The sequence below is a fragment of the Palaemon carinicauda genome, chromosome 36, assembly GCF_036898095.1.
Source record: "Palaemon carinicauda isolate YSFRI2023 chromosome 36, ASM3689809v2, whole genome shotgun sequence".
Taxonomy (NCBI): domain Eukaryota; kingdom Metazoa; phylum Arthropoda; class Malacostraca; order Decapoda; family Palaemonidae; genus Palaemon; species Palaemon carinicauda.
Window position 1 is genome coordinate 39,366,919 of NC_090760.1, and position 10,000 is coordinate 39,376,918.

Sequence of the window (10,000 nt, forward strand, 5' to 3'; positions counted from 1 at the left end):
ATATATATATATATATATATATATATATGTATATATATATATATATATATATATATATATATATATATATATATATATATATATATATATATATATATATATATTTGTGTGTGTATATATATATATATATATATATATATATATATATATATATATATATATATATATATATATACACACATATATATATATATATATATATATATATATATATATATATATATATATATATAGTCTTTTTTTGCAGAATGTGGTAACAAGGAGTTTTTCCTGCCTTCGATATAAAAAGGAAAACTGTTTTCAACTAAATACCTTGAAGAGAATGTATCATGCCTTATTGTGAAAGTGACGATCGATAGATTCATAGCTTATATTGAATTCATTTTCTATTTATTTATTTACAGTTATATACATTTATTTGTATTCCTTTGTATGTAAACTACTTATTTACTGCATTTTTCTTATCTAGGTTGGCGCATCTTTCTCATTTTCTCTTCTCTTCTCTATCACTGAGATTTGCTGGTATAAGGCATTTTAGAGAACCTTTTCAGACATACCCAGGGGGATTTTTCAACATAATATGGAATTGTCCTAGGGATTTTTAGTCATATTAATTTCAAACTCGGCCCAAAACAGAACCTAAGGTACTGACTAAAGATAAATTAATAGACAATCAGATGCATAGTTGTCTTTCTTGATTAAATTCTTGAGTAGAAGTGGAAAAATCTATACATGTGTATAAATGTTTATACATATACGTATTAACATTTTGGGCAGAAACCCCAAATCCTCTTAGATTGACCATGGCTACCCATACCCGCATAAATATTTTTCTTTGGAACAATTATGTTTCTAAAAACATGTGATAGAAACAAAAATTAAGTGACGAGATTTCTATTATTACAAGTTTCGGCCTTGCCAGTACTATTATCATCAGTGAGATCCTTGATATTTAAATGTTTTGATCACGTGATTTTTATGATATGGGTAATTTCAAGTCATGCTCTGGCTGTAGGCTATTTTTGCGTCATTGTTCTTGTTACTTTTAGAGCTTTAATTCCAAATAGCTAGAGGTATGACTTAGGAAAAAAAAAAAGGATATTCATTATACTAAATTTTTCTTAATGAGGCGCATTTGCACTGACTGGCAGCGGTGCCCTTTTTGGCTCGGAAAAGTTTCCTGCTCTCTGATTCGTCAGAATTATCTTGTCCAACCAATCAGCGATCAGGAAACTTTTCCGATCTAAAAGGGAACCCTTGCGAGTCGGTGCAAATCTGCCTAACTAAAATGAATTGACTATAATTCAAATTAGGTCGTGTTTTACCTACTGTAAGGTTGTGATTGCATAACTTGTTAACAACCAACGCTATTTTTTTGCGAAGCGATTATCTAGTGCAGTAATCATCCAGCCAATTAGAATGACGATTGCAATAATTATTTTCCAGTTGTAATTCGCAGTGTTGACATGACAAGTATAGTGTAATAATGGGTTTCTTTTTTATAATAACAGTAGAGTCGAATTGTCTAAGGTATCCTCTGTAAACTAAAGAGAAACAATGAAAAATGTTCGCATTACATTTGATTTACCGTTACTCCCAAATTTATACACATATAGTTTCTATTCATTAACCAGTTTACATGAAAATTATCTAGTCCGTGTACTTAGTATATGGCACAATTCTCGGCTGAAAATAGTTGAGAGTATTCACTTTTCCATTTTAGTGTTTAGTGATATCGTCGTCTGTTAGAGCGGTGAAGAACACAGTGGAGAGATGAGTAACATTCTCAGTTAATAAGGTTTAAATTTGTGAAAGTACATGAAAAATGTAAAAAGCTGTATGTGAATGAGAGGATTGCTGAAACTTTCCAGGCAAGAAAGATATCCTCCTAAATACTTTCAACGTCCTTGAGAAGTCCAGAGTTAGATTTTGATTTTTCCATATGAGTTTTTGAATAATAGCAAAGCAAAAAAAAATTAAATAAAGTAAAAGAATAAAAATTACAAATCAGACAATTGCTTGCAACGTCTCTCAGAGGTTATGAATAACATTTTGATTTTATTCAAGATTTTTTTGTTTTTTTTTGTTGGGGGACAAGTATTATATAAGTTTGATAAAAACATAGCAAAAGGTAGTCAATTTATCGTTAATCTGGGCATTAAAAAAGATTTCATGTTACTGATGCTATTTTTAAAGCGGGTGAAAGGAGAAATGACATAGTTGATATAGTTGATGTAGTTGCTGCTAAGGCAAGATACCATTCAGCCTGCATGAAGAAATCCTACCAGATATCTTGTGATATGGTCGTCTGAAAAGTTTTGCAGTTTTAGAGGCAATGACTCTTGCTTTTGATCAACTGGAGAAAAATAAAGGAATGCCAGTCTACTTCCAGAGGGATTTTGTTAGATTTTTGAGGGACATGTGGGTGAGCTACTAACTGAAAAAAACCATAAAACTGATGTTGGGTATGAAAAAACATAGGTCCTAACGAGAGAGAAGAGCGGTTTCGGATTGTAAATACAGCAGCAAAAAGAATGGCTCAAGATATAAGGTCACAGGTGTACAAAAGTAATCAGTATCCACCACCAGAAAATTTCTGTCTTTAATTCACTTATTCCTGATACCCTCCATATCCTTGTTAAAACTACTTACTTGAAAGAAGAAAAAAAAAATTAACGCAAACGGGATAAGAAGTGTTCAGCCACTTCAGATGGTATCCGAATAGCAGCTAGACCACACTTTTATATCTACTTTAGAAAAAGGTCTCGTTGTTCATCTACTGAGTGTGCTCTCAACTTTGTGATCATGTGCTATTTAGCTGTGGTAACATTCTCCCAAGTATCAGTTTTGCATTATATAGCCAAGGAACCTCAGAACGATTCATTTACACAGTTTGTACACAAAACATTGATGTGAACATCTGTTGCAGATGTTCACATCAGTGTAGATTGATTCAACACTTTCCACATAATGGGAGGGATTCAGTGTGTCAATCGTCCAAATGACCGTATTTGGAAATGCAACTGCGGGAGGACTACTGCATATAAAAGCGAACATTAATCCAATTTTTACTACTCTATCAGTGTTTAAAAAACCATCTGCTGGACCTGTGAAGATTGCTGAAGTAGGGAAGGCTTTCATTCTTCGGTTATATAGCACAAATGGATGTGAATCCTTTTGTGATTCAATATATCTGTGCTTTTCCTTATGCGGAAGTGTTGGAAAATAACTTTCCACATACACAATGGGGTTGGAATGTGACTGCAAAAGGACTCTTACTAATCAACACAGATCAAGACCCTGCTCCTCCGGACCTGTAAACATTGTAACACGCAATAGCCTGAAAGGTTGCATGACTACCACTTGCAACCGAAGAAAGGCAGCCTTAGAATATTTTGTGTTGTGTGTTATTTGCAAATGGCTGGTAGGTTCAAAGTCTAGCCTCGTTATTTATGAAATCCTGTTGATGCCACATTAGAAAACTTCTTAATGCTAGAATGAAAGAACCTATAAAAATAAAGGAAGTGTTTTATAGAGTAGTTTATGTAAATCATTTTATACACCTTATATTTTATATATTTTAAAAAAGACTATCTTTTTCCGCCAATTTTTTTCAAGATTGCAGCCAAATCTGAGGCGATAGAGGGGTGCAAACTTAGTGTTATTTTTACCCTTTTATGATGACACCAAGGCTCGCTTCACATGAGCGGACTTTTTCCGTAGGTAAATATTTCCGGTCTTTAGGTGTCATTTCTTCACACGAGAAGATTTCCCCCAAAACGAATCACAGCTAGTAAATTCCTACCGCTCTTGTGTGAAGAGCTTCATTGATTTTCAATGGTACTAATCCACGAACATAACTGTGGGGACATAACTACTCAACACCAATTTGCTCATATGAAGCGAGCCAAAATTTTACCGTGGCTTCCCCTCTGACAAACAGCTATTGGCAGCCCTGCTTATAATGTGGGAAATCATTTCAAAATAACTTGTTTACATGGCAACATGGATTTTGATATCGACCATTTCCCACAACAGAATTATCATCAGTAGATAGTCAGCTAAAAACAGTTCTCACTCAACTTTGTATATAAATAACATATAATTTTAGATACCCTGATGACATATACACATACACACAATTTGATACGAGCTTCGGAGCAGTTCATAACGTCCATTTAGTCAGGGTCGAATGTCGCATTCATTACCCTCATATCTTTAAGGTAAACGTATATTATTTGTTAATGAAGCTGTAATGTTCAGTGGCATCTTTGAGGAGAGGCATTCAAGTGGATTGTATGCATTTTGCAAAATATGTACTGTAATACAATAAGTACTACATGTATTGAAAGTGAAATTGCACCAGATTTTATCGATACAACATGTTTTAACTTTAATTATAAGTGTTGCAGCATATATTATAAAGTGGTGTATCCTGTATAAACTGCACCAAAGATATAATATAATATTATTCTTCTTATTTTGCATCACATATGAGATTAGAATCTTTTTATGACGACTCTCATCTGTTTTGACGAGAATTGAATGTGAAATTCGGTACTAATAAACTAATCTCATTCCAGGTCTGTACTATTACAGTAATAAAAGCTTGTCTGAACATTGACTTCAAATCCTACGTTGAGGATGTTGGACGTGGATCTCTGCCCTTGGACGCAAACATGAATTGTTGTCGTGAGAATATTAGAGAAGATTTTGGCGTTGGGGGATAATTCATGGCTTTTTCGTCTTCTATTATGATGTAGGCTGGAACTATACCTTTCTGATTGTTATCTTTATCAGTATCAACATCATTATTGTTAGCATTTACATCTATATTTACATAATCATTTTCATTGCTGTTGTCGTCGATGCGATATATTGTTATTCGAGGTGTAATACATTTTTTCTCTTATTCACTGGGTTATGGGATGTAATGAATAGCTGCTTCACAAACCTACTTTCGACGCTTTTCTCTATTGCTGTTCTTGTAAAATATTTATTGTGTAAATCTTCCCTCTATTGTTATTCCTTTGATTGAAATATTCTCTCTCTCTCTCTCTCTCTCTCTCTCTCTCTCTCTCTCTCTCTCTCTCTCTCTCTCTCTCTCTCTCTCTCTCTCTCTCTCTTGATATTTCATTCAGCCAATAAGCATTCATCTGAAAAGGAATTTGCCCTTAGGACGGAAAAAGAAGGTACAGCCTACGAAGTTACCAGTGCGATAACTGCGTGACAGCTAAGCTTGACGTTTGAAAGATATATGAAGTAACTTGCAACTTTTCTATCTCTGAGGTTCCGGCAAGAACATATTGACAGAGAAAAAGTCAATATGTAAAGGGGTTTCAATAAGCATAACATTGGCATAGAAAATATGAACACTGAAAGGTTAAAAAGCAAGAAAGCTCCAGGAGATAAAAGTGAACACTGTAAATGAGAGATTCACACCAGGACAGGGAATCGAACTAAATGAAATATTTGACACAGGAAAGTTTCAAAACTCCTGCAAAGAAAAAAGGGTCAACACCTTAAATGGCTAAAGCATAAGGTCAATTGTAGAGAGAGTTATAAAGTTGGCATGTTAAAAAGAAATTCTAGAAGAATACCCTTGCAAAAAAGGAAATCTACACTGTAATGATGCTTTGAAAAAAGAAAATCAGGAAAGAAAAATCTTCAAAGACGTGCAATAAGCACAATATTTGGGCACCGGAAGAAACACATAGCGAATGTGTATCCCAATAGCATATTTGTAAATAAGATTCAAAACTAGAATTGTAACATTTATATAGTTAAAGACATTGTCAATGCATACATCTGGATGCTGTGGAGCTACTGTCCTCGAGATACTTACCATCATACTTTGTGTCTTCGAGGGTTCAACTTCATCCCACATATGATGCCCTTTTCTCTGCCAGTGGTATATTTCTTGTAATTTTCATTGTTGTGTCACGTTCCTCTGTGTAATGAATTTCTTGTTTGATATCATCGGTAACGTATAGACTCCTTTTTTTACTTAGAACTAAGTATGAACGTAATTCTTACACTTTAGCTTTCTCTATCACAAGGCTGAATACTACACAGTATTCTAGAAGTTTTATTCCACCTGTGACCCGATCTGACTATAGAATCGGTGGAATTTCAGAAGCAATAACTTATTGCAAAGCTTTTATGATGAACCGTAGGTAGTAGGTTGGCCAGGGCACCAGCCACCCGTTGAGATACTACCGCTAGAGAGTTATGGGGTCTTTTGACTGGCCAGACAGTACTACATTGGATCCTCCTCTCTGGTTACGGTTCATTTTCCCTTTGCCTACATACACACTGAATAGTCTGGCATATTCTTTACATATTCTCCTCTATCCTCATACACCTGACAACACAGATTACCAAACAATTCTTCATCACCCAAGGGGTTGTCGCACTGCAATTGTTCAGTGCCACTTTCCTCTTGGTAAGGGTAGAAGAGACTCTTTAGCTATGGTAAGCAGCTCTTCTAGGAGAAGGACACTCCAAAATCAAACCACTGTTCTCTAGTCTTGGGTAGTGCCATAGCCTCTGTATCATGGCCTTTCACTGTCTTGGGTTAGAGTTCTCTTGCTTGAGGGTACACTCGAGCACACTCTCCTATCTTATTTCTCTTCCTTTTGTTTTGTTAAAGTTTTTATAGTTTATATAGGAGATATTTATTGTTGTTACTCTTCTTAGAATATTTTATTTTCCTTTTTTCCTTTCCTCACTGAGCTATTTTCCCTGTTGGAGCCCCAGGGCTTATAGCATACTGCTTTTCCAACTAGGGTTGTAGCTTAGTAAGTAATAATAATAATAATAACCGGTTGACGTAAGTCTCTTTTCATATACATAAGAAATGTATTTTACCGTTGTTACTGATCTTTGAATATCATATACTTTCACTCATTACTTCTCACATATTCTTATTTATATCGTTATTTCTTTTCTAAACTGTGTTACTTTCTGCGTTGGAGCCCTTGAACATGTAGAAAATTGCTTTTCCAGCCTGGATCCTGCCTTAACTTCTAAGAATGAAAAAAAAAAAAAAAAAAAAAAAAAAAAAGGTTATTGCCACCATTCCCCATCCAACTTTTGCCCTCTTTTCCGATCACTACGTAATCCTTTTCCCCATAAATGTATTTTTTCTCCCTCCGGATGAACGACCTTTGGGAGGTTTATCAGCTTCAGAGCACGTACGAGGTCTGCCTAAAAGGCTTCAGCGGCCTGTGAGTCTCTGGAGAGGAAAGATAATACCTTTTGGGATTCAGACACGGATGCTCTATGAAACAAGAATGGCGAATTTAGGTAACACTGAAAAGATGCAATAAGGATAATCTAAATAGAAAAGTCACTTGAAAATATCCCCTTTAATAACAGAGAAAACAATGTAAGCTTAATTTAGTCCTAGAGGGATATAAACTTTATTAGGTACGGAATACTATTATTTAATCAATATAATTTATTTGGGAAGGTTATTAATCTCGAATAATAATCTTTAGAATAGGGTTTTTTTTTTTTTTTTTTTTTTGCAAAAACATAAGTAACTCATATCAACTGATAAGTTCGAAGTGCAAACGTGAGGTAGAAATGTCAGATTATAACACGACATTTAACTCTGAGAAAATGTATAGGGATACACTATTTTTACATTTTCTCTTGGAAACAAAGGCCTGTTTAGACAAATCAATTTATAATCATCTTGGTATTATTTCCTAAAACTTTAAACACAAAATTTCAAACGTTCATATATATTGACTATATAAATAACATGTAGAAAAAAAACCCAGTTCACTTTGAATATTAATTCTAAAAACGTAATCTATGTCGGACTAGAAACAACAAACATTGAGATCGGATCACTCTGATGTAACCAACGTGAGACGAACTGTAACCCCAACTGTTATTTAGAAGAAGACCTGTAAACTCAGTCGAAGATATAAGTAAGGCATCTATATATATTCTGCAGTTCCACAGTTTACAAGTCTACTCGTAAATACCAGTTGGGGTTAAAGTTCGTATCTCGTTCGTTGCATCTCAATGGTCCTTGCTGCCGCTCCAATAAAAGCATTGGTGAACGGCTGGCATTCCTCTCAGACAAAAAAAAAAAAAAAAAAAAAAAAAAAAAAAAAAAATACAGATCTCCAAAGACTGATAAAAATGGTCTGATTATATGTGAAACCAAAAACAAAAAATTATTTCTTATAAACACATTGTAGAAACCCAAAGAAAATTTTTTTACAATATGATAAATAAAAGCAATATCGAGTTCCTTTGGAGATACAAAGATAACTCTTTACGTTTACATCGGCGATCCAGAAGCAGGAATAGTGAAGACGAGAAGGGTCCAGTCGTTTAGTGCAAGGTGCGGAGAATGCTTTCCTATGAAACACTTAAAACGTCTTATTGGACCTAATTATTGAGTCGATGAATGTTATTAAGCAGCTACAGTTCCCTTGTGCTACTATTTTGTGTTTTTAGATAATTTTAAAGTTCTCTCTCTCTCTCTCTCTCTCTCTCTCTCTCTCTCTCTCTCTCTCTCTCTCTCTCTCTCTCTCTCTTCATTAATTTATTTGGGTCGTGAGTGTTATCATCATCATCATCATCATCATCAATAATCCAAGCAAATTCCTTCAAACGGGCTGGATCGTTACTGCATCGATATCATCCAGATCTACAGAACAATTGAATCAGGTCCGTAAACATAATCCAGGTCAGCAACAATTCATCAGCATTCAAAACTCAATTTGATCTTTCCAAAGGAGGAATTACGGCTTTAGAAATAAATAATCACTTCCACACTGGTAAAAAATAATAATGGTAATCCAGCATTCACGCAACTGCCTCTAGCTGCAGTAAAAAGAAGAAAAAAAAAAAGAAAAAAAAAACATTTACCCAAGACATTCGCCACTGTCGTAACCTAGCTAAAAACATAAACAAACAAATTCAGTTATACCAACAGTCGTTCTCACAACAAACAATCATTACACTAACTACTTCTCTCTCTCTCTCTCTCTCTCTCTCTCTCTCTCTCTCTCTCTCTCTCTCTCTCTCTCTCTCTCTCTCTCTTACACTTACAGGACTAACATGTACATTCCGGAATTGACGTGAGAAAATAGCGGTATTGGATTAAGAACCTTAAATTCTCTCGTTAGAGCCTTAAATTTTCCGCTCATCAGATTTTAGACACCACAGCCTGATATCCCTTTTTTATGATTCATGATATTTGAGAAACTTACAGCATAATCTAAAAAAAGAACATTAATTCTTTCTACTTTTTTATCACATATGTTATAGAAAAAAAAATTCTTAATTTGGTGTATTTAACATTAACCCTTTCCACTCCATGGGCTACCTGTAGTAGCCCAAGCAAAATACGTCGTCCTAGTACTTGGGCTACCTCTGGTAGCCTACCGAAAAGATCTTAATCATTCATAAACTTTTTTTATAAATTAAGGTTATTCGCTGTTTAAATCGTTGTTTCATTTTCTGTGGTTCTCTAAGATTAATATTCCTCGTTTTTTTAGTTAATACTCTCCCCCCTTATCCCCGAAAACAAGTCATTTTAATTAATAAATGCAGACGCTCAAGATATCCATTTCTCGTTGCATTTGGCCTCGTTCAGGAGCAAGTACCGATTGTGATCGACTTCCGTCTCACCAGCTACTTTTCAAGGTCATCCCTTCATTCAACATTTATCCTCTATCATGGCTTCATCGAAAAAGTTTTTGCAAACTATATTGGAAATATTAGAATATCTTAAAATGTGTCCTTTAGAAAATGATTTTGTAGGCATCGACGACAATGAAGAAAATTGCGATGTTAGTTATAACAGGGTTCTCATGGAGTTTTAAAAGGAAATGCTTTATCCGATTCCGATTCTAACCACGTTGACAGTGACTTTGACGAGAGGCTCTTCTACCCTCCACGAGAATTGCTAAAAGAGAAGGATGAAGAAGGTAGTGACGGTGACGACGAAGAAAATGAATGAGAATGATTT